Source organism: Cebus imitator, unplaced genomic scaffold, assembly GCF_001604975.1.
Source record: "Cebus imitator isolate Cc_AM_T3 unplaced genomic scaffold, Cebus_imitator-1.0 Scaffold1001, whole genome shotgun sequence".
Lineage (NCBI taxonomy): Eukaryota > Metazoa > Chordata > Mammalia > Primates > Cebidae > Cebus > Cebus imitator.
Window position 1 is genome coordinate 88,118 of NW_016108316.1, and position 15,609 is coordinate 103,726.

The window sequence follows — 15,609 nt, forward strand, 5'->3', positions numbered from 1 at the left end:
GAGCAAAACAGCCTGTGACAACAGAACTGCACTAACAAAAGTCTCTCATCAGCTCTTGAGAGCAGGTTCCTTAAAGGTGAACAATATTCCACATACAAGGACTTTTTCAGCACCATGCATTAGAAATTGAACTGGATGTTTATTATTTTTTATATGTTGATTGATACAGCTTTCTAGCTTCCCTCAGTATAATTATCCACATTTTGTAGATGACACTAAAGCTCAGAGAAGTTAAACCATTTTCCTCAAATCATGTAGCTTTAAATAGGAAAACCAGATAAGAAAAGCAAATTTCTTCTTAAATTAAAAAAAAAAACAGGAGCTCCTCCTTTACCCTAGCACATAGTCTCCCTATCTGCTTTCTCCACACCAGGGCATTCATGTAACATTCATTCACCTAACAAATACAGATCAATGAGTGGATTCATTCATCCATTATGAATTCAGAATCTCTCATGTCTACCACAGTAGGCTCCAGACTTTCCACTATATTTTTCTCATCTCCCTCAAATCTCTCCACCCAATGTTTTGGCAAAGATTACAGATCTTTCTTGCACAACATCTTCAGAATCTTTTTCTTTTCTTTCACTCACCTCTGTCTTCATCCATGCTATAGCGTTTTGTTTTGTTTTTGTTTCTGTTTTTGAGATGGAGTCTCACTTTGCCGCCTAGGCTGGAGTACAGTGGCATGATCTCGGCTCACTGCGCCTCTGCCTCTTGGGTTCAAGCAATTCTGCTGCCTCAGCCTCCTGAGTAGCTGAGATTATAGGCGTGCACCACCATGTCTGCCTAAGTTTTGTATTTTTAGTAGAGATGGGGTTCTTGCATGTTGGTCAGGCTGGTCTCAAACTCCTGACCTCATGATCCGCCCACCTCAGCCTCCCAAAGTGCTGGGATTACAGGGGTAAGCCACCATGCCCGGCCGCTACAGTGTTTCTGGAGGATGCATTCTGCACTATGAAGTGTGATGGACATTGGCGCTGGAGAAAGACTCCTGCTGTCCACCTCAGGAGCTGACACAATAAACGTGGATAAACCTCAATCCTTTAATGTCTTTATGACTTCTTTCCCTTTCTCTCCAATTCCTGTTTTCTCAGGTTCAAACTCTGACATTCAAAACTAAACACCTTTCTCGTACATGTTACTTTAATTATTTAAGCCTTTTGCCTGGGATTTTTTCAAATACACTTAAGTTTTCATAATACTTTCCCAACTTATCTCCAAGTGGCCAGGATTTTCAATCACTGCTTCCCTCCATGTGTATTTCACAGACACACACACACTCTCTCTCTCTCTCTCTCTCTCTCTCTCTCTCTCTCCAGTTAAATTGAACAAGTTTATTTCTTCACTCAGGAATTCCTACAAACAGACAGTCCAGTTTTCTCCACCCTATGTCCACTGCTTCTCTGCATAGCTCAATTTTGATTCTTACGCTCTGTTATTTTACATATTCTTACACTCTGATGTGATCTTGTCTCTTTTTCTTTACGGCTCTACTCTGCAATTCTGTTGTTGTTGTTCTGACATATAGCTGGACATGTAACTGGTACATGGCACACCTTAGCAAGGAGGCAACCCACATCTCAGATGTTAGTAAAGGAAGCACCCTCCAGGCGTTTCCTAGTGTAGTAGTCAGCACGCTGGCCTCATTCCTGAAAAGGCCTAGTTGTGAAAACAGCAGGAGCTTTTTGCCTTCCAGAAATCTGCACCATCTCACGACTCGGACAGTCTTGGCTACAAGGAGGAAGTGATAATGCCATCCCACTTTTATAAACACACACACACACACACACACACACACACAATCATTTATTCATTTTTGATTATTTAATTTTTTCCTTTAATCTGTGACACGTTAGCCAGGCAGGCCTAGACAGGTCCTGCTTTGCCGGGACGTGCCTTTTTCTGTCCTGGAATACCCTAAACTTGACATTTTGGCAGTGCAAGTTTTCCCTTTGTGAATTTCTCCTTGTTCCCTTTTCTCCTGCTTCCTGGCAGAGAATGCGTAGCCACTGTGCTCTTGCCCTGGGAAATCAATGAGAAGATCTGCCCTTAGAGGAGCCCTGCTTTCAAAGCACTGAAGGCCCTGAAATCACATGTGTTCTCTGCCACCCACTAAGGACAAACAAAGCTGCTCCAACAAGGGGAATTAGCTCAAGTGGTAGAGCGCTTGCTTAGCATGCAAGAGGTAGTGGGATCGATGCCCACATTCTCCAGACTTTATTATTTGGACCTCAGGTCTCCAAACCCGAGTCCGTGTCTGAGCACAGAATGCTGCTTTGGCTCAAGATGTAGGGACAGCAACAATACAGGACTGGTGACGGCTCTCTACTGGCATTCAGAATAGCATAGATCTACCATGTAATTATATTCTGTTTCTTCAAGGAGCTGTGAAACCAAGGGACACAAACAATTGCTCTTTTCTCCCTGTTTCTGCCTGCAGCTTGGTCCTAAATGCGAGACGTTCGTGAAAAGTACAGGGAAGAGCCACCTGGGTAAGTACAGCCCCGGCTTTCTGGTCAGGGGACTGAAACCAGGATGTGTCAGGTAACTAGAATGTGCCTGGACAGATACGGTAGAAAGCAAACCCATAAAGTTGTTTGTGAAACTGTGGCTGCCCCTGCCAGCTATGAATAAGTGACTCTAACCCCAACAATTTACCTAGAAAGAGCCTGAGAACTGAACTGAGCAAGGCCCGCTTTCCAGTCCTCACTGACCACTGGGTCACACACACTCCGGAGATCTCTGAACAGCCCTGTAAACACCTTGCAAGTAGAGTTATCTTTGTAACAACACCACATGGAAGGCTGGCTGGTACTTGGAACTTGAATACAAGGCAATTGTGTGCCTGCAAAAACAAAAACAGCAATACTATCCTTAAGATTTCAACAAGACACAGTGTCTCCTCACACAATACAAAGAAGTCCAGGTTACAGCCCCGAAATATTCAGCATTAAGAAACCTTTGGGAGGCTGAGGCAGGCGGATCACGAGGTCAAGAGATCAAGACCATGGTGAAACCTCATCTCTACTAAAAAATACAAAAATTAGCTGGGCATGGTGGCACACGCCTGTGGTCCCAGCTACTCAGGAGGCTAAGGCAGGAGAATTGCTTGAACCCAGTAAGTGGAGGTTGCGGTGAGCCGAGATGGCGCCACCGCACTCCAGACTGGCACCTGGCAACAGAAAAAAAAAAGAAAAGAAAAGAAAAGAAACAACAGGGATATTGTAATTTACTTGACAAAGAGAACCCTCAAGTAACAATACTGAAAGGACACAATGTCAAAATCATCTGACACATGTGTTAAAGCAATTGTTATAACAATGCTCCTAGAATTAGGGGATAACATTCTTGAAGTGAATGAAAAGGTGGAAAGTCTCAGAAAATACGTGGAATATGTAAACACCAATTTAAAACTTAAGACTTAAAAAAAGTATTAATCAAAAGTATTAGGGGAAATGAAAAGCTTAATTAGATGATCTCAATAACAGAATGCAGATGACTAGAAAAAAAACAAAAAAAGTCAATGAACTTGAAAACAGTCAAGGATATCCACATAAACTGAACTATAGAGAGAAAGGAGTATTTCTCTAAATAATCCAAGCCTCAGGGACACACAAAAAATAACGAATCTAACATTCCCATTATTGTAATCTGGAAAGAAGAGGACAAAGAGATCTTTGTGACAGAAAACTTTGAAGAATTAATGGCTGAAAATGAATCAAATTTGTCAAAAATATAAACCAGATTATTAAAGTTAAGGAAACCTCAAAGAGGATAAACCCAAAGAAACCCATAGCAAGTCATATCATAATCAAACTGCTGAAAACTAAGAAAATACAAAATAATTTTGAAAGCAGCCAAAGGAAAACGAAATCAAAACTACCATATGAATGACTGCAGATTTCTCATCAGGAATCATAGGGGCCAGGAAAAAATGTCATAACATTCAGTAAGTACCAAAGGAAAAAGACCTATCAACCCAGAATTTTATGTGGAGCAAAGTATCTTACAGACATAAAGGCAAATAAATGCATTCTCATTGGAAGGTAAATGAATACATTCTCATTCCTAGCAAGACTGCTGGAAAGGGATTTGCAGAGATTTGAGATAAGAAAAGTGCTACCAGAAGGAAACGTAGAACACCATCAATGAAGGAACAAAAGCAGAAATAGAAAATGTCTGGGTAGACGTAACAGACTATTATTCTTCTCTTGAGTTCCTTAAGGTATGTTTGATGATTGAAAGCAAGAATTGTAACTTTTTCTGATGCAGTTGTCATTGTATCTAGATGTACTATACACATAACATCAAAGGCTGAGGGTAAAGGGCCTAACTCCTGAGGAAGTTTCTATAATCAACTTGAATGGTAAAATATTGATTCTAAGTATACTGTGAAAAGTTTTATATATGTGGTAATCCCTAGGCCACTTACTAACCAGATTTAAATAAACCAAAACAAGACAGAAAGAGGAACATAGAATTCAAACAAAACAAACAAAGGTTTTAAATTATTAAATAGATCTATCTAAAAACGTATCTATAATAACATACATGTAAATGATTTAAACCCATTAATTAATAATTAGAGATCAGAATGTATTAAAAATAAATATGTGGATTATAAGACAGTCACCTGCAATATACTTATATATAAGAATCTGTCAGATTGAAAGAAAAGAGTGGGAAAAGATACTTTATGCAAGCATTAATCAAAGAAAGCTGTGCTGTATGTATCAAAATCAGGCAAAGTCGATTTGAAAGCAGAGACACTTTCTAGGAATAATGAGGGCTGCTACATGATTACGATTGTCCATTTTCCAGGGGAATACTCTCCCAAATGTATATGAGGACACAGAGCTTCAAAACTCTTATGAAATATTGGATAAGCCAGGTAAAAATAGAAAAATCCAATTACAGTTGCAGACATTTAACACTCCTCTCTCAAATATTGGTAGACCTAGTAGACAACAAATCAGCAAACCTATTGGAGAATTGACAATACCAGCCACCAATGGATCTAATCAACTTCACAACACAAAATAAAAATTTAGGCAGAAAGCAAAGACAGAAATTAAAAGAAAAGGAAGATCATGCTATAACCAGGAAATTAAGAATGGAAATTAATATGGAAGAGTGCTATTATTGAAAGAGTTTGAAAGAGTTATTTAGTTATTTTGAAACATGTTTGAAGGAGTTACTTAGCTGGAAATGACAGAAAGACAGAAAACGGTGAATCTGGAGGTGTATCTTCTCTCATCCATATTTATCTTGTCCTCTTTTGCTGTCTAGGGTGTCTGTACTTCCTCTGAATTACCTGATCCTACTACAGTGTCTGCCATAAAGCATCACCCTAGTGAATATGTACTAAGTGAGTGGAAAGTAATTGGTAGATTCAAAAGAGTCATGCAAGAATAATGTTCATTATCTGGCAAATCATCAAATGTGGTGTTTGAAGGAGGACAATGAGTCAAAGTTGACTTGAAAGGTAAGCCCAAGGCCAGACGTGGTGGCTCACTTCTGTAGTCTTAGCACTTTGAGAGGCCGAGGTGGTCAGATCCCTTGATAGCAGGGGTTTGAGATCAGGCTTGGCAACATGGTAAAACCCTGTCTCTACAAAAAAACCCACAAAAATTGTCCGGGTATATGGTATGCATCGGTAGTCCCAGCTACTCAGGAGGCTGAGGTGGGAGGATCGCTTAAACCCGAGAGGTGGAGGTTGTAGTGAACAGAGATAATGCCGGGGTCTGGGCAACAAAGTGAGACCCTGTCTTAAAAGAAAAGAAAACAAAACAAAACATAAAACTTTAGCCCAGGCCAGGTGCTGTAAATCACGCCTGTAATCCCATCTTTTGGGAGGCTGAGGCAGGGTGATCACCTGAGGTCAGAAGTTTGAGACCAGCCTGGCCAGCATGGTGAAACTCAATCCCTACTAAAAATACAAAAATTAGTGTGGCATGCTGGCAGACATTTGTAGTCCCAGCTACTCAAGAGGCTGAGGCAGGAGAATCACTTGAACCTGGGAGGTGGAGGTTGCAGTGAGCCGAGATGGCACTACTGCACTCCAGTCTGGGTGACAGAGCATGACTTCATTTCAAAAAAACACAAAGTTAAGCTCAAAAGGTAAGTAAAGAGGAGGTCTGAAATTAGATACTTGGTGTATGAATGAATGGGCTTAAGTGCAAAGAAGGGCCATAATAACTGTGAGCTGGAGCAGACAGAAAAAGGCACATTTAAAACCTCAAAATATCTGCTTCTCAATTTGGGCTTTCTCACTTAGCAGCTTTAGCACCTTAGAAAGAAGATTTAACTTACCTGAGCCTCTGTTACTTCTAAAAAGTGCATACATAGTTTTGTTGACAAAATTCAATCAGACTACATGAAGTAAACTCCCTAAGTCTCCTAGTATAATTTGTGGCACAAAAAACTGGGGAAAAATAGGGAGGATATTATTACAAGTTCAGTTTGTGTTTTTTGTAGTGAATGTCTCCAGTGACATAGATGCAAATGGAGATACACAGTAACAGTCATATGAATAGGAGGCACTTTTGAAGGCTATTTCTTCCTTCATTCCTTCAGTTGGTCACTCAAGAAACTATTAAGAATTGAGGATCTTCTCATTTTCTTATCAACAAAGGAGACTACAGAGAAGAGGAGTGACTAAGACCCTGAAGAAGGGAAAAGCTAGATCACTGGGCCACAGGAGGGAAAAAAAAAAAGCAAGACAGGTTCAATAGTTTCTGGTCCCTCAGGCCAGAAGGTCCTAACATTATGTGAATACTGCAAACAGGTGGGCTCCACCTGTCTGGGTGGGGAGTTCTTCCAGTGCAGTGTTGGCTGATAAGGAGTGATTTCTAAGTATCATTGATTGTGCTCTTCAAAAGCTAGGAATTGATAAAGCGGTAGTGTCTGGAAAATGAGATTTGATAATCTGGATGTCAGCTCTTGGGAACAGTTGCTCTCTAAGAGCAGCAGGCTACCTGTCAGTCTCATATTCTGAAGGTCCTGAGTTCGAACATCAGGCAAGGTCCAGCTTTTGCCCTATTTCCGTTAAGGGAAATGAAATAGGTCAATAAATAATGGGACACAAATGCTATGAGATAATGATTTCAAGACAGACCAAATATTAGCTTAAAATTTAAAAATGAGCTTGCTTGCTTTCTTCTTTCTTTCTTTCTTTCTTCTCTTTCTTTCTTCCCTCCCTTCCTTCCTTCCTTCCTTCCTTCCTTCCTTCCTTCCTTCCTTCCTTCCTTCCTTCCTTCCTTCCTTCCTTCCTTCCTTTTTCTGTTTTCTTCTTTTGGCTTCTCAGTGGCTTGAGTACAAGGGGTGGTGAAGAGATATAAATTACACAAGAAACTACAAGCTATGTCATGTGTCTACCGCTCTAGCTGACAGGGAAGCAGGGAAAACTTTTCTTCCAATTGCCTGCTCTGAAGGTCATCCAACCATAATTACAAAGTGGGATGGGTGAAGTGTTTCATTCTTTTAATCAGCTAACAAATATTTCTCAAGCACATATCTTGTTAAAAGACTGTTTGGGAAGTGGGCACGGTGGCGGACACCTGTAATCCCAGCACTTTGGGAGGCCAAGGTCAGGAGTTCAAGATCAGCCTGGCCAATATGATGAAACCCCGTCTCAACTAAAAATACAAAAATTAGCCAGTCGTGGTGGTAGGTGCCTGTAGTCTCAGCCACTCAGGATGCTGAGGCAGAAGAATCACTTGAACCCGGGAGGTGGAGGTTGCATTGAGCCGAGATCGAGCCACTGCACTCCAGCCTGGGCGACAGAGCAAGACTTTGTCTCAAAAAAAAAAAAAAAGACTGTTTTGGGTTCAGCAATTTACAGTGAATAAAACACAGATATTCTCACCTTTGTGATACTACATCATAGTTGGGAGGAGTGAGGAGAAACAGACAGGAAGCAAACAAGAAGAATGAACAAGAATTTAAGTTATGTGACGATGTCTACTGGGAGGAAATCATTAGGCAGTAAAGGACTTGGCAGTGTGAAGGTGGCACTTCCAGTTTTCAGAAGAATCAGGGAAGTTGTCATCTTGAAAATATCATTTAGCTTCCCTTTCTTTTAATCTTCTTTCTTTACATGCAAAATGAGGACTGTGGGGTTCTCTGGAAGGATGACAGCACCTAGCACTGGATCTGGGCGATAGGAACTGCTCAGGAAGCATTAGCTGCTGCTCTGGTTGCTCTCTCCCTATAGAGTGCTGGCCTCTCACACTGAGCTAGCGTCATAGTATAGGTGCTCACTAGGAATTTGCCTGGTGAATTTACAGGTTGAGGTTAGAACCCATCAGGTTTCTCTTCCCGGAAAGAACAAGTTTCCCTCTAAAATTTCACAGAGACACTGGGTGAGGAAAGAGCCTCAAATGGCTTGAAATAACTTAGTGCTCCTTGGTCAAAGCAGGAAGCCCTACTTTGGAAGGGCACCACGGGGGCATATATGAAGGTCTCAGTACAGAGATGAGTGCTCAGGACGTCAAGATGGTTAAGCAGAGGATCTGACCAGAATGTTCATGGTGCAAAGAAACAATCTTGTTGGGAGAAGGATGACAACAATTGGGGAATTAGAATACAGGCTAAATACGACTGAAAAATAGTACAACAAGAATCAGGCACAAATCGTTGATACTACATTTTTTTGTACCAATCCATTTTGCCTAGAAAATCATGCTTTACTATGCATCTCTATTGTGCTTCTCCACCATCTATTTTACTTTTTAAACTTTATTTCATTTTTATCACCACAGAAGCTTGTTGCTACAAAATAAATGAGCAAATCAACCAATGGCAACAAAAATGCACTAATATGTCTCTTAGACCCTGAGAACATTTTCCTCCAAGGTGAACAATACTCCGCGTTCAGCACTATGTGCTAGAAATTATACTGACTGTTTATTAATTTTTAAGTAAGTTAATGGATATAGTTTTGCAGCTTCCCCAGGTATTATTACCCTAGTGTTACAGATGACACTAAAGCTCAGAGTATTGTTAAGTCACTTTCCTTGGATCACATAATCTTAAGGAGGAAAACAAGATACAAAAAGCAGACTTATTTCTAAATGAAACCATCACGAGCTCTTGCTTTAATCAAGTACATAGTCTCATCATCTGTTTTCCTCACACCAGCTCACTCATGTAACATGAACAGGCATATTTCTTCACGCAGGAATTCCTACAAACATCCCAGCCTATGTCTGCCCTAGGTTTTCTCCACCCTGTGTTCACCCTTCCTCTGCATTGCCGAATGTATTTTTTTAATCCTTTCACTCTGATATGATCTTGATCTCTTATTCTTTATGCCTCTTAACTGCCTTATTTTTGTTATTGTTCTGTTGTGTAGTTGGATATGTAACTTTTACATGACACACCTTAGCAAGAAGAAAACACATATCTCAGATGCGAGTAAAGAAGCATTTTCCAGGGAGTTCCTAATGTACTGCTCAGCACGCTGGCCTCATTTTTAAAAGTCCCTTGGTGCAAAAAAAGCAGGAGCTTTTTGCCTTCCAGAAATCTGCACCATCTTACAGCCTGAGCTACAAGAAACAAGTGATTATGCCATCCCTTTTCTTAAAAAAAAAAAAAATCATTTAAGCATCCTGTATATCTGTGGCACATTAGCTGGGCAGGGTCCATCTCTGGGACATGCCTTTTTCTGTCCTGGAATATGTAAAACCTGATATTTGAGCAGCACCAGAGTTTTCCCTCTGTGACTTTCTCTTTGTTCCCCTTTCTCCACCTTCCTTGCAGAGAATCAGTAGCCACTGTGCTCTTGCCCTGGGCCATCAATGAGAATATCTGCTCTTGGTGGAGCCCTGCCTTCACGCTGAAGGCCTTCAAGCCACCTGTGTTCCAGACTGTCCGCTAAGGACGAAAAAGATGCTGTGAGATGGGGAGTTAGCTCAAGTGGTAGAGTGCCCGCTTAGTTTCTGAGAGGTATTGGGATTCATGCCCACATTCTCCAGATTTTACTACTTGGACCTCAGGTCTCCAGGTTACAATGAAAAAATACATATATTAGGCATTGATCTAATATAGACATTGATCTCAGAAAACAATATATTAGACACTGATCTCAGTAGTAACCTGGACACTTCTTTGGTTCATTATGCAAAGCAGCAGCAATACAGGGTTGGCCAAGACTCTACTGGTATGCAGTATAGTATAGCTCTATCAATGTGTAATTAGTTTCTGTTTCTTTGAGGCGCTGTGAAACCAAGGGACATGTCCCAGTGCACTTATTCTCCCAGTGTCCTCCTGCAGCTTGTTCCTAAATGCAGTGCAATTACGGCAAGTGCAGGGCAGAGTCACTCAGGTAAATATAGCCCCAGCTTTCTGATCAGGAGACCAAAACCAGGAGTTGCTGAGTCACCAGAAAGACACTTGGAAAGCAAACCCATAGGGTCGTTTGTGAGCTCCTGGGTGTGCCTGTGAACTGTGAATAAGTGGCTCTGATCGAAAACAACTTACCTAAAAATAATCTGAGAACTCAACTCAGTGATAGCCCACTTTCCAGTCCTCACTGGCCACTGGGATGCACACACTCCACAGATCTCTGAATAGCAGTGTTAAGGCTTTGAAAATAGAATTGACTTTGAAACTACAACACACAAGCCTGGCTGGTTATTGGAACTTGAACACAAGGCAATCGTGTTCCTGCAAAAACAATAATAATCTTAGTATCCTTAAGATTTCAACAAGACACAGTGTCTCATCACATAATGTAAAGTACAACCCCAAAATATTCAGCATATGAAGAACCAGGACAATCTGAAGTCATTGGCAAAGAGAATCCTCGAGTAACAATACTGAGAAGACACAGATGTTAGATCATCAGACATGTACCTTAAAACAGGTATTATAACAATGCTCCATGAATGAGGGGATAACACTCTTGAAGTGAACAGAAAGTTGGGAAGTCTTAGCAAATATCTGGAAGCTATAAACACTGATTTTACACTTAAGCACTGAAAAATGTATTCACCAAAACTACTAGGAGAAAAAAGCTTCAATGGATTATTTCAATAACAAAATTGAGACACTCACAATAAAGTCAACGAACTTGAAAACAGAACAATCTAATTAGAAACCAATCTAATCCGAGCAACAGAGAAAAAGGAGTGTTTTTGGGCAAAGCAGGAAGCCCTCCAATGGAAGGGCATCATTTGGGCATATATCAGGGTTTCAGTACAAAGATGAGTGCTCAGAAGGTCAAGACGGTTAAACAAAGAATCTGACCAGAATGTTCATGGTGCAGAGAAACAATCTTGTTGGGAGAAGGATGACAACAATTGACAACTTGGAATAAAGCTAAATCAGCTTCAAAAGGAATACAAAAAAAAGCACAAATCCTTTACTACATTCTTTTGTACAAATCCATTTTTGCCTAGAAAATCATACCTTACTATACATCTCTATTGTGATTCTCCACCATCTTTTTTTCTTTTTCTTTTTCTTTCTTTCTTTTTTTTTTTTTTTGCGATGGAGTCTGGCCCTGTCACCAGGCTGCAGTGGTGCGATCTCAGCTCACTGCAACCTCCACCTCCCGGGTTCAAGTGATTCTCCTGCCTCTGCCTGCTAAGTATCTGGGACTACAGGCACGCGCCACCACACCCAGCTAATTTTTGTATTTTTTTAGTAGAGACGAGGTTTCACCATGTTGGCCAGGATGGTCTTGATTCCCTGATCACATCGGCCTCCCAAAGTGCTGGGATTACAGGCGTCAGCCACCGCACCCGATCCTATTTTACTTTTTTAAATGTCATTTCATTTTTATTTTCACAGAAGTATGTTGCCACAAGTAAATAAGCAAAACAGCCAGTGGCAACAGAAATGTATTAATATCTCTCCTTAGACCTTGAAAGCATTTTCCTTAAAGGTGAGCAATATTCCATATGCAAGAACTTTTTCAGCACTATATGCTAGAAATTAAACTGAATATTTATTAATTTTTATGTAAGGTGGTCAATATAGTTTTTCAGCTTCCATAAGTGTTATAAATGACACTGAAGCTCAGAGCAGTTAAGCCATTTTCTTCAGATCACTTAGCTTTAAAGAGTCTCCATTATATTTGGAAAGTGCAAATTAGTACAAAACCCAGTTTTGTGGCCAAAATTCAACTAGACTATAAGAAGTAAACTCAGTAAATCTTTTAGTATAGTTGATAGCATGGAAGACTGAAAAACACAGAAAGACTACTATTCTTTCAGTTTGTGTTTTTTGTAGAGGGAATGTCTCTAGTCATGTAAATGAAAGTGGGTGTATACAGTAAAAGAGAGTAGTAGGAACAGGAAACACATATTTCTTCATTCATTTATTCAGTGGGTTAGTCAGTGACCTATCATGAGTTGAGCATCTTCTTAGTTTCTTTTCAACAAAGGAGACTATGGTAGGTGTACGAGTGACTAAGCTCTCTCAGGGCGGGAGAAGCCCGATCACTGTCAATGGGCCACAAGAGGGAAAAGGGCATCAAGACAGGTACAATTGTTCCTGGTCCCACAGCCCAGACAGTCCTGTCATCGGATGGAATTAATACTGGATTGAGTAAAAACCTGGCAATTAATGCTGGATTGAATGAAGACAGTCCTATCATTGGGTAAATACTGGAAAGAACTCCACCTGTGCTGAGTGTGGAATTCTTCAGGCGCATCACTGGTTGATATGGAGTGATTTCAGAGTAGCATTCATTGTGTTCTCTGAAAGCTAGGGCTTGATAAAGCAGCTGTGCCTAGGGGTTGAGATTTGTTCATTTGCATGTCAACACTTGGGTGGGAGTTGCCCCCTGAGAGCAACCAGAAGCACATCAGTCTCACACTCTGAAGGTTCTGAGTTTGAGCCTCAGAGAGGGCAAAAGGTATTTTTCATTCCTCCAAGGAGTGTAACATTACCTTAGTTAGTAGCATATTAAATAATAATAATAACAATAAAAGGATTAGAAAGGAAACATAGTAAGAAACAAATAAAAAACAATCATTTTCAGTTATCACAGAGAATCATGGGATCAGTAATTGCAGAGAATGGTGGAATTAGTTCTCAGTGATTTGATGAAATCAATGGTGAAGAAATTTAGATTATCTCAGAAACCACAGGTATGTTATATAATTATCTTCCTCTCCATCTGACTGAGGAAGCATGGGAAATTTCTCTTGTAACTTGGTGCTCTGAAGTTTGCCCTGATGCAGTTATGCAGTGAAGGAGTATAAAATTATCAATCTTCTATTAATTCAATAAAAACTTTTTTGAGCAGATATTTTGTTCAGCGGCTGTTCTGGGTGCAGTGATCCAAGAACAAACAAAACGCAAAAATTCTTGCCCTTATGAAACTACATCTTATTTGGGGAGAAATGAGGAGAAACAGACAAGAAACATTTTAAAAATGCATAGTGAACTGGGTGACAATATCTACCGTGAAGGAATCGTTAAACAGCAGACATTGGGAGTGTGTGGAAATGGCAAGTTCAGCTTCCAGGGGAAGAATCAGGGAAGCTGTCACCTTGAAGGTATCATTTAGCCTCCCCTTCCTCCGGTCATCTTGCTGGGACCCTTGTACCCAATTTTTCTAATAGAGTAACTCTTACCTCGCAAGGCTGACTGGGGATTATGAAAGTTTTTGCACATAAGGTAAATTGGCTTAGTGAGAAAAATGATGGTACAGGAGGACTGGAGTAGCAAATCCTTCATACATTTCCTCATTTGGAAAATGAGGACTGGGGGATTTTCTGGAAGGATCACAGCACTTAGAGATGGATCTGGGCGATAGGAACTGCTCAGGAAGCATTAGCTACTGCTCTGGTTGCTCTCTCCCTATGGAATGCTGGCCTCTCACACAGACTTTGCATCATATCACAGGTACTCATTAGGGGTTGTCTAGTGAATTTACAGGTTGAGGTTAGAACCCACTAGGGTTCTCAACCTGAAAAGATTAGGCTTCCTTCTAAGGTTTTACGCCATCTCTGGGTGAGGAAAGAGCCCTAAATGGCTTGAACAATTGAATGTTCTTTGGACCAACCAGGAAGCACTGCTGTGGAGGGGCTTCATCATCTGAGCATGTATCAGGGTCTCAGTACAAAGATGAGAGCTCAAGAGGTCAAGATGGTTATGCAGAGAATCTGAGCAGACTGGAAGGTCCATGGTGGAGAAAACAATCTAAATTTGTTGGCTTCACATCTACACTTTGGACCAGAGTCGTTGCTTAATGCCCTTAGGAAAAACAGAAAAGAAGGGAACTTGCTTTTCTCAGGATGAAGAAACGCTTTTTCCCATTGTTTTTGACTCAATTCACATAGAGAAGTAGCATTTCTATTCAACACTGTGCCAACAGTTCTAGTCAGGGCAGTTGGGCAAAAAAGTGAAATAAATAGAAGGCATCTTGATTGAGAGGAAGAAGTAAATTATTATTATTATTATTTTGCAGGTGACATGATTATGCAGCAGCAAATCCTAATAGATCTACTAAAAAAGATTAGATCTAATAAATGAGTTCAGCAAGGTTGCCAGATTTGAGATCAATATACAATATTAATTGTATTTCTTTAACAGTGTACCATTTGAAAATATAATTAAAAAGACAATTTTGTTTTTCATTATTCAAAAGAATAAAATACTTGGGAATACGGTTAGGAAAAAAATGCACAGGACTTATACTGTTACAACCACACATAATTGTTGAAAGAGATGAAGTCCTAAACATTTGGAAAAATGTGCCATGGTCAATACTCCCCAAATTTATCTATACTTTAATGTAATTATTATCAAAACACCAGCTGGCATTTATTTCTTTATTTTCGATGTTGATAAGCTGATCCTTACATTCCTGCAGAAGTGCAAGAAATTCAGAGTAGCCAAAACAATTCTGAAAAAGAAGAACAAAATTGGAGGAAGCAATTTCCAAATTTAAAACGTACACTAAGAAACAGTCACCAACACAATATGGTACTGGTGTCTGAATACACAAATAAGTCAATGAAACAGAATTGATAGTCCAGAAACAAATCCTTACATTTGCAGCCTATTAATTCTAAATTTCCAAGACAATTCAGTTGGAAGACAGTAATCATCAACAAAGGATGCTGAAACAACTGGAAATGCACGTACAAAGGAATGAAGTCGGACCCCTTCCTCACACTTTATACAAAAATTAATTCAAAATCGATCAACAACTTCAAGGTAAGAGTTGAAACTATAAAACTTTAAGAAGAAAGCATAGGAGCATATCTTTTGAGAAGTCAGTGTTCCTTTTATATATTTCTTCTAAGTAATAGTCATAGAGTCAGCTTACAGCATCTGCGAGGTCCATGTCCATGAATTCAGCCAACCACACATCAAAAATATTAGGAAAAATCCATTTGTATTGAACAGGTACAGACTTTCTCTTGTCATTATTCCCTAAAGAATATAATATAACAACTATCGATGTAGTCTTCCATTGTATGAGGTATTCTAGGTAATCTAGAGATAATTTCAAGTATATAGGATGATGTGTATAAGATATATGCAAATCTGATACCATTTAATTGAAGGGGACTTGAGCATCTGAGGATTTTGATATCTACAGACACTGAAAGATGACATTACATCATTATGTAATGTTAATGT

The 15,609-nt window shown here is 39.9% G+C and overlaps 1 non-coding gene across 1 annotated transcript; it reads left to right on the forward strand.

The window, feature by feature from the left end:
- Window positions 1-2,143: 2,143 nt before the first annotated feature.
- On the forward strand, window positions 2,144-2,216 carry TRNAA-AGC. The gene has a single exon. It is a non-coding gene; the product is annotated as a tRNA-Ala (tRNA).
- Window positions 2,217-15,609: the final 13,393 nt, after the last annotated feature.